This window comes from Sceloporus occidentalis, unplaced genomic scaffold (genome assembly GCF_023333645.1).
Source record: "Sceloporus occidentalis isolate IW3139 unplaced genomic scaffold, rSceOcc1.0.p SCAF_3, whole genome shotgun sequence".
NCBI lineage: Eukaryota > Metazoa > Chordata > Lepidosauria > Squamata > Phrynosomatidae > Sceloporus > Sceloporus occidentalis.
The window spans coordinates 178,330,305-178,341,355 of record NW_028316983.1 but is presented as its reverse complement, the minus strand read 5'-3'; positions in this window follow the sequence as shown (position 1 = coordinate 178,341,355).

Genomic DNA, 11,051 nt, shown 5'->3' with positions numbered 1-11,051 from the left:
GAGGCATCTTAAAAGGCCATAAGCTGTGCCAAAGCTGCACACTTGTCCTTAGGACTGGAGTGTGGCTTTGGCATGGTTTCCAGCCTCTTAGGACACATGCATCATTTAAACAGCATACCTCCAAAGTGACCAGAAGCAGCTTTATTTTGACCTGTCTTTTCAGGCCCTAAGGCGAGGAGAGTTGCGTCTTATGCGAAGAGGTAATTTCCAAGTGGTTCATAGTTCATTATATTCTATCCTCCTTATAACAACATCATGTAGTTGGTCATAGAATCATAGAGTCATAGAGTTGGAAGAGACCACAAGGGTCATCCAGTGCAACCCCATTCTGCCATGCCTCACAATCAAAGCAGCCCTGTCAAATGGACACCCAGTCTCCGTTTAAGGAGACTCCACCACACTTCAAGGGAGTGTGTTCCACTATCGAACAGCTCTTATTGTCAAGAAGTTCCTCCTAATATTTAGGGGAAATCTCTTTTCCTGTAGCTTTCATCCATTGTTCTGGGTCCTATTCCCTGGAGTAGAAAACAAGCTTGTTGGGTGCCTTCATGTTGTTTCTTATTTATGGCAACCCTAAGGCGAACCTACCATGTGGTTTTCTGGATCTGAGAGTGTGTGACTCATCCAAGGTCACCCAGTGGGTTACCATGTCTGAGTAGGGAATCAACCATGGGTCTCCAGAGTCATAGTCCAGTGCTCAAACCACTACACCACACTGGCTTTATGCAGTATTTTATGGAGTAATAAATAAACTTTATTTTTATACTCCAACACAAACCACACCACACACTGGCTGTGAAAACCATATTGAGGGATAGAGGGTAAGATCACTGTACTTTTCATTCCCTCCAAAATATGCTACATTTGCACTCTAATTCAATGGAATATGTGTTCTATAGGCTATATTTTCATAGTCCTAGCCTTTTTCTGATTTCTTGACTGCAGTCTCTGTTCTGGTCAATATTTGATCCAAGGATTGGGAACTCTTGACTATTTCAATTTTCTCATTATTTAGGATGAATTCTTGTAGATCTTCCATGGTCATTATTTTTGTTTTCTTTATGTTCAGCATTAAGCCTACCTTGGCACTTTCCTCCTTAACCTTCTTCAGTAATTGCTCCAGGTCCTTGTTGGTTTCTGCTAGTAGTTATGTGTCATCTGTGTATCTTAAGTTGTTTATGTTCCATATCCTGATCTTCACTCCTCCTGCCTCTGAGTCTAAGCATCCTCTGTGTACAGTATTTTCTGCATGCAGATTGAATAAATAGAGTAATAGTATGCAACCTTGCCCAGTCCCTTTGCCAATGAAAAACTATTCTGTTTCTCCATCTGTTCTGATGACAGCCTCTTGCTATGCATCAGGATAATCAGATGTTGTGGCACTGCCATTCCTCTAAGAGCAAGCCACAGATTTTCATGATCTATTCAGTCAAAGGTTTTGCTATAATCTATAAGTAACATGCAGATCGTTTTCTAAAATTCTCTGGTGCACTCCATTATTCATTGTATGTTTGCAACGTGATCACTCGTGCCTATTCCTTTCCTGAATCCAACTTGCACCTCTAGGATTTCTTGCTCTATTTCTGTTGTAGGAGTCTTTGCTGCAGAATTTTGAGATTCCATAGAATAGTGCCAGGTTATTGTATACCATTTTTTCCTTGATGTGTCAGGGATTCTTTGTACCCACTGGCTACATTTTTGTTTGTTTCTTTACTAGAATCTCACCTGGGGCTGGTTTGTGGATCAGCACCAGTCTCTGGACCACTCTGTGTAGCACTAGTATGGTGTATTGTTTGTAAAATGCCAATACGTTTCTTTGACAGGAAAGCTAATACAAGGTACACATGACAGTACGACAGTACAATTTCTCTCAAAGGCAAGATAACAGATGAAGCGAAAATTCAGTGAAACACCTAGCTAGGCTTCTTGTTTTGTCCCCATCACTGGAGATAGGTGCTTAAAACAGATGTAATTTACCAAACAAGTTTTAGTTTGTCTTGGTATTGTTTAGAACAAAATCCTTCAGCAGAAAGTTTGAAATACATGATGAAAGGTCACTTGTTCATTTTGAGTATGCCTGTATTCCAGGCTGCCAGGATGACTCCCTCAATGATCTATTAAACAGTGTTTCAGTAAAATGTTCAAACTGAGGAGGGGAGGATTGCAAAAATTGTAGAAAAAGATAAATGGAGGGAGGAAATCTTGCAGCTCTCTTCAGCACAATGATATCTCAAATAGATTAATTCACACTACAGTTGTAGTCACGATTTTCTCATCTCTGGGCTATAGACATAACAGTAGTTCATTCCTTTCTGCTGTACTTTGTAGTCACAAAAATGTTATCTACTGATTTCTCCCTCCAATATAATTCAGTTTACTGTTTATCCAGCCAGCTATCAGCCATCTATATTTTCCATCTATTAATTTACAGTAAGTCACATTTATAAATTAAGTGAATGATGTTCAGAGTAGTATGATAAATTCTAAACCAAGTCATTACAGAAGAAATGCATTTTGTACATTATTCAACTAGTTTTACTCTATAACTTACTGTCTTTGTTTCTTCATTCTTTATGTTAGAGTGACATCTTGTGGCAATACCTGGATAGCAACAAAAATGTTTTCCTTCTGGTGTTTTGTTTTGTTTTGAGTGGGTCTGTTTTCTAGATACTGAATCACCCACACGAAAAAGACATAATTTTCCTGGTCCTCTGACTTCAGTGTATGCACTGTAAAATACAAATGGTTTGAGTGCTGGATTAGGATACCAGGAGATCAGGGTTCAGATACCCACTCAGCCATGGAAACCTACTGCATGAACTTAGTCAAGTCACACTGTCCCAACCCACATAGAATGACAAACCTCCTCTGAAGGAATCTTGTCAAGAAAAGAGTATGATAAAATCACCATAAACTGGAGTTGACTTGAAGTAATAACAGCAGCACCACTCTCAGAAGAAGGCAAATGCAAAGCCCTTCTGAGCAAATCTTTCCAAAAAATCCACCTGTGATAGGGTCACAATAAATCAGAAAAAAATTGAGCACACACAACAACAATGGAGAGGTTTTAAGTAACAATAACTTATAACATTACATATTATAAACCATTATACTTTTCATTGAAATAGTAGTGAAAAGATTGGGGGGGGGGGACAAATTTTAGTCAGGTTATTTTAGCCTATTTTCCATTTCTACATTCACATCTTTATGACCTTCATGATAAATTGTGCATTTAATTTTCAAATATATATGTACAGTGAGCTCTTGGTATCCACTGGGGTTTGGTTCCAGGACACCCTGTGGATACCAAAATTAGTGGATGGTCAAGTCCAATTAAATACAATGGTGAAATGGTTTGAATCTGTGGATAAGGAATCTGTGGATATAGAGGGCTGGCCTATTGAATTTGAGCATTACAGAAATTCACCAGTAAAAGAGTATTTCTGTCATATTAGGAAAGTCCAAGGACAGACAATCTGTCCCATTCAAAGTGCAAATGGACTTGTATCAGAAAGACAGAATAGAAATTCCAATAGCGTCCTCCCTCCCTCCCTTCCTGTTTTGGTGTGTGTGTGTGTGTTGTATTAATTTTGCCATCATTAAGTATTTCATTTGCAGACCTGATGTCCATCCCTACTTTCCATGCCAGGACCATGTCTGAAAACAGGTAAAGTTTTGATCCTGTGGATTCAAAGACTCTCCTGATTTCCCCACCTTTATATGCTCAACCTGTGTTGGAGTTCTCACAAAGAGGAAAGTTGCTCAAAGGTTTCCATAATGAGGACAGGAGTAGCATCCAAATTTGGATCCCCCCTTTTGGTACTGCAACACTTTCTTCACCTTTAGACATCAGTTTTATACAGGAATCATAGTACTGCAATCTAAGATTGCTTTATAAAAAGTGGATTAGAATGTTTATCCAATTAATTATAAATATACATAGCAATAGCAAGTACATTTCTATACCGCTTATCAGTGCACTTAGCACTCCTTAAGTGGTTTACAATGTGTAAGCTAATTTCCCCCAACAAGCTGGGTACTCATTTTAGCGACCTCGGAAGGATGCAAGCATGAGTTGATCTTGAGCCCTTGGCTGGAATTGTACTCCCAACCTTGTGGTTTGTGAGTGAGTTATTGCAGTACAGATATGTAACCACTGTGCCAGCAGGGCTCCTAAATGTAGCTGAACTGCAAATTTTATTTCCCTAGTCTAGCAAAGAAAGAAAGCTTGTTTTGTTTTGTGTTTTTTTAAAAAAATATTTATTTGTTCCAGGCATTTATTTGTTTCTGAATTCACCAGGGCCTCCAAAGTTATGCACAACACTAAAAACATTAAATAAGTACTTAAAAATAAATTTAAAACAGTCTAAATGCCTTTTTAAAACTAGATAAATAGGGTTTGTTTTTTATTTGAAGAGCCAAAAGCCATACAAAACCGCAGTTTTTGCTGCTTGTTGGAAACTCGGAATGGAGCCACTCTGACCTCCCTCAGGAGGTAGTTCCACAGTCAGGATGCTGCAACAGAGAAGACCTGATCACATGTACTCAGCCAGTCTAGAAAACCACTCTCACAGTTTGTGGGACATGGAAGAGGGCCTCCAATAATGATCTTATATTTTGGGAAGGCTCACTTGAGAGGAGGTAATCTTTCAGATGTCCTAGCCCCAAGCTGTGGTTAGAGCCTTATCACATTAGTAAAGAAAGACAAAATAGAGCGAGAGAGTACATGCTTTCTCCATGCCTCTCTACATGCCCTCATAGTCATAAAAGCATGTCTTTTGTCAAATTGATTTTTCCAGTACAACAAAAAGCACACTTTTATAACAGTCTCCCTTGGGAAAAGAATGGAAGTGTTCTGACATCATGCAGAGAGGCACAGAGAAAGTCAGTACTGTCCAGTTCTGTTTCGTCTTCCTTGTCTAATGTAATAAGGCTCTTCATAATGTTGCAGAATTCTATACTGATGGTTTCCTTTTCATGTCAAAATAAGAGAATAACAAGTGGAAACGCGTTCACCAAAAATTCACACATACAAGACAAACATTCTTAAAACTCTGTGGCCTTCAAGCTCATTTTAGATGATGAATTTCATTCATAAGGGTGAGAAATCCCAATATATGAAATTTGGTTTATTAAATGAACATGTAATCAAGTTGCTTCTTTTCTATCTCCAAAATCTGGTTTAGCTCTCTGTAGTACAAAAAAAGATCCTAAGCTGGCAGTAGTAAACCTATAGGGGAAAACTGAAACTTCCTCAATCATATTTCAGGCTATAATAGCATCTTGAGGAAGTAATGGATATTCCTTAAATAAAATAAATCAAGCTGTTTTAACCCCAGGTGATGGGAATGGAATAGACATTTGCATCTGATTAATTATAACTGCTGTCTCTGGTCCAATGCTGAATAATGTTAACCAGAAGTCTTAATATGTGTTACTTCTGCAAAAGATTTGCCTGTCAGTAAAGCTGAAACTATGTTCCAGGATTCTCAGTTTGTCACTTTTAAATCACTGATGATGGAAACCATAAGGAATATCTCCAAAAGTGTTTGCTTATTCTAATAAATCTGACTGCTTATTAAATATCTGAGATGGGCCTATAAGGCCTTGGTGTTAGCAGGCTTCATGGGAGGAAAAACTGAGCCTATGCTCCAACGGTCCCTGTTTCGTGAGAATCTGGTACCCAAGCCTCTTGCAAAAGCTAAAAGACTTCTCAGGTGAATGCGACGGTCAGGAGCACCTGTTACCAGCTTTGGCTGATATGCCAGCTGCGACCCTACCTGGGCCGGGGGGGACCTTGAAACGGTGGTACATGCTCTGGTAACCTCTCGGTTGGATTTCTGTAATGCGCTCTACATGGGGCAACCCTTGTACCAAACCCGGAAGCTCCAATTAGTACAGAATATGGCAGCTAGGTTGGCCACTGGATGCTCCAGGACTAGCCATATAACACCTATCCTGCAAGATCTACATTGGCTGCCTATTTGCTTCCGGGCACAATACAAGGTGTTGGTTATTACCTATAAAGCCCTAAATGGCTTGGGCCCAGGGTACTTGGAGGACCGCCTCTCCCCATATAATCCGCCCCGCACTCTCAGATCGGTTGGGAAGCATTTGTTGAGGGTTCCTAAGACGAGATATATCTCGTCCTCACAAAGGGCATTTTCTACCTCAGCCCCGCAAATCTGGAACTCCCTTTCTGATGAGCTCCACTCTGTCACCTCCCTGGATTTTTTTAGGAAGAAACTTAAGACCTTTCCTTTCCGACAAGCTTTCCCCCATGTGTCCTAATGTTATGCTGTTCTCCCTCTGATATACAAATGTTTTTATCCAGCTAGCTTTGTTTTTGTGGTTCTAATTATCTGTAAGTTTTATAGTTTGTAACTTCTAATGGGATGTTGTTACTATTTTGTCGGTAATACGTGTTATGTCGGGTTTTTATATTGTATCACTTCTTCTGTACACCGCTGTGATCTAATTTGGAATAGCGGTATATAAATAAATTTTATATTATTATTATTATTATTATTATTATTATTATTATTATTATTATTTTCTCCAACAATTAAAGTAGTGCTGTCATATTTGATGAGGATCTCCAATTCTCCATTTTTCTTTGTGTAACATCCCACCCAACTACACAGTGCTATGGCTTCACAACAAAATGTTCTTTGGCTTCCTTATTCACATAGCTGCCTTTTTCCTCCCCTTAATGCTACAGCTCGTCTTTCTCTCCCCCGTTCCACTCTACTATTTCTTTCTGCTTTCTCTCCCTCTCCAACCTAGTATTTCTTCAGCCTTTCCCCCTACTCAGCTGCACCTGACACATGGTTTTCCTTAACTGTGCTTCTGGTTCATGTGGTGCTGCCAAGCCTAATTCTCAATTTTCATTTTGCTGGTTACCTAGTGACTGACATGTATTAACCAATGATGGTACAGCAAACTACTGGCATATTTAAATTATTTAGCACTCTTTTTTTAAAAAAATGAAATAGCCATGTGGTACACACTCTTGATAGCACTTATGACAAGACTAACATATCTAGGTTTCAAATTCTTGGAGATATATAGCAGACTGGTTCACAAATGGACATAGACATAGGAGCTTATCCCATTAACAAATAAGCTGGTTTACCTCTTCCGGCTTGAATTTAGGATTCGAGATACCCCCAGATGTTATCATATCTAAATCACCGCCTATCTAGCCGGGATGCTGCCACCCAGATGCATACTGGGCCGAAGCCTTGCTCAGTCAACCAATTTTTGAAGCCGGAAGCTCCCCGACTTTGAAACAGTACTGGCTGAGCAAGGCTTCAACCCAGGATGCATCTGGGTGGTGGCATCCCGGCTAGATAGGCAGCAATTAAGATATGATAATGTCCAGGGGCATCCCAGATCCTGAATTCAAGCCAGAAAAGGTAAGCCCGCTTATTTGTTAATGGGGTAAGCTCCATACTCTCCTTTATTAGTGTAGCTTGGGTAGGAATCATGCAGTCTTCCAGATATTGTTGGACTGCAACTCCAGCATTCCTTAGTCTTAGCTGTACTGGCTAGCACTGCTGGGATTTGCAGTATAACATCCTCTGGAGGCCCACAGGATCACCTTGACCTGGGCACTCCCCCACTCATTTCCTCTCCTCCCATTTTAAACTAACAATTTCAGTCATTATGGCTGAAATCCAACACTTGCTATAGCATAAGAATCTTCACCCCTTCTCCATGCAACACTCTGTCTTGTTGGAAACCTACTCCAAGTGTGTGTATCTATGAGCCCAAACAGACAGGCCAAAATAAAGCTGCTTCAGGTCACTTTGGAGGTATGCTGTTTAAATGATGCATGCATCCTAAGAGGCCAGAAGCTGCACCAAAGCCACACTCCAGTCCTAAGGACTGGAGCGCAGCTTTGGCACAGCTTTAAGCCTCTTAAGATGTGTGTGTCATTTAAACAGCATACCCCCATAGTGACCTGAAGCAGCTTTATTTTGGCCTATCCATTTGAACCCTATGTGTCCTAGATTTCTGGTTTTTAGGGTGGCAGTGGGATTTTGGAGAGAGGAGAATTTCCTCTTCCACCTTTGAAGGTGGAAACATCTTTCCCCATTGGAATGACCTCTTTAGATAATGGCCCATATCTGACTTGGGACAAATGTGATTCATTTATTATGGTTTGTCTGAATAAACTAACTTCAGACTCTGGAGGTACATCCACACTGGAGAAATAGTGTGGTTTGGCACCATTTCAACTGTAATGGCTCAATCCTCCTGGGATTTGTAGTTTTGTGAGACACTAGCACTCTTTTGTAGAGAAGACTAAAGACCTTGTAAAACTACAAATCCCAAGATTCCATAAGATGGGGCTACAGTCTTTAAAGTGGTGTCACTTTTAGCTTTTCTGGATAAAATTTAACAATAACTACAGTTTTGCGGGTGTAACAATAGACAAACAAATTCTCACATTACACAACAGGTAAGTTGAGAACATTTTTGAGAGTGTTATCCTAAACTGTCCCTTCACCTTAAGTCCAAATGAGCCCAGTATGCTTGGGTTTTTAAAATTGTTGTTGTTGTTAAATAAAAATGAAATCAATCAACATTAATAGTAATCTTTCTACACTTCCATGAATATTGTGTGATGATGGGACTGGGTGGGTAGTATTTGTGATCAGTCTTTGTAATGTGAAATGTCCCGTGACATATGTCTAATGCATTATGCTTAAGTGATCTTTTTTAACAAAAAGAGGAGGAGGAACAAGAAGAGGAGGAGGAGACCAGAACTTTTTATCTGAGAAAAAAAGGGTACAACTTAAAAAAAAACCTGAAAGGGATATTTTACTATTCTTTTTTGGGGGAAATCCCATTAACAGTATTAAAACACTGTGAGAACAAATTCAATATATCCTTCCCTAAGAACTCAGAAGTAGTGACAACACATTGCAGCAATGCCTTTGTGTCCTAGCAACTAAACCAGTCAGTACATGGAGATGAAGCAACAGCAATCTCTGAATATAAAGCTACACAGCTAGCCATGGCTGTCTGCATTGCTGCACTTCAGCACACACTTAAGAAATGGGGAAATCTTTCCATATTCATAGCCTGCTAACTTGGTTGCTGGTGTTCACCATGTTTTATTTGGGCTACAGATTTCTGAAGTACTTTCACAAGGAAACATGCCTACAGTTCGAAGAAAAAGTGGTCTGTTACAGACTGCCAAAATAAAGCTGCTTTGGGTCTCTTTGGAGGTATGCTGTTTAAATGATGCATGCATCCTAAGAATCCGGAAGGTGCATCAAAGCTGCACTCCAGTGCTTAGGAATGGAGTGTGGCTTTGGCACGACCTCCGGACTCTTAGGACCCATGCATCATTTAAATAGCATACCTCCAAAGAGACCCGAAGCAGCTTTATTTTGGCAGTCTGTAACAGAGAGTTCCTAAGATGCTTGTTGATAAAAAAAAAAAAAATGCCAGAAGCAGTTAGCATTAACAGCCCAGTACATCATTGTTGCCCATAATCAGTGCCCAGAACATTGTAATCAGGAACATAACATTGAGAGTATGTGGGAAACCTGGCAGCACATTTCTTTTACACTGTATGGAGAAGCACTTGTTTCTGAATTTAGGTTGTGTGATACTCGGCTCTGGAACCAGTAGAGCATTACTTTCTATAAGCTAAAATGCAACGTATACTTTATCCTTCCAGATTCTCCTTGACTTAAAGAGCTCGAGTGTGCTGGGCCCTTCTGGCTTTTTATATTTTTATCTTATTTTAATCTATTTTTTTATTTCATTTTTTTTTCTTTTATTTTTTCTTTTTTTATTTTTTTCTTTTATTTTTTATTTTCTCTTTTTATCTTTTATTTTATTTTCTATTTCTTATATTTTTTTTTTTTTTTTTCTTCTCTTTTTTTTTTATCTCTTTTTTATTTTTCTTTATTTCTTTTTCTTATTTTTTTTTTTTTTTATTTTTTTCTTTTATTTTTTTTTTTTTTTTTTTTTTCTTTTTTTTTTTTCATTCTTTTTTTTTCTTATTTTTTTTTTACGAACAAGACTCGTGTCTTCTGATTTTAAATAAAACATGTTTGGCATTGTCATCTTGAAATTCTCTGCTATAGACATATCTTCACTTTGCTGATAGGAAAAAAACAACAACAGGGATAGAAGATGTTAATCACATGGAAAGACTAAAGCAAGTCAACTGAAAAAGCTCTTTACTGTGTTTTTCTTTCCATTTGTTCCTGTTCTTTCACTTTTGTACATCTAATAGGAAGATTCTTAATGTTCTTACTACAAGCAGTACGACTAGACATAGATTACACATAAGTAGACACAGATTCTGTTCAATCCCTGTCCCAGTATTCTAAACTTGATATATTTTCCTCAAAGTCTTATTATTTGCCTTGGAGATGCTTCCAATAAAATGAAGAATACTTGCTAAGGTAAGAAACTGGCACAAAGCAGATTTCTGTATACCCAAAGTCCACCTCATGTAGATTTTGTTTCACACCAAGAACATGTGTCCCTGGGCTTTTCTGTTAAATTCATGCAACTGTATAGATGATGACAACTGCATAAAAGTAACTGAAAGACTTACATATGTAGCTAGCAGAACAGTCAAAATGTGGCCTGTACACAGTCTGCAAGCATCCATTGCCTTGACTGGTGCATCAGTTAAGAGAGTATGGGAGCTTAGTGCATGGGTAAGATAAGAAAGATCCTTCAAAATATTCTCCTGAGCATAAAAAGTATTCATCTCACTAAAACTAGAAGTAACTTACTAGAACTTCACTTCTGAGTTCAGGGGGAAAGGGTTTTTTTGGGGGGGGAACAGTAAACAAAGCATGTGAGGGCAGAATGCCTAGTTTTAAAGCTGCATCTGCACTGCAGACATAATGCAGTTTGACACTGCTTTAACTGTCATGTCGCCATGCTATGGGATACTGGGATTTGCAGTTTGTTATGGCACCAGCACTAGAAAGCTAAATATGTCATACAACAAATCCCAGATATGTATAGCGTTGAATTAAAGCATTGTCAAACAGAGAAGGTTTTTGTTT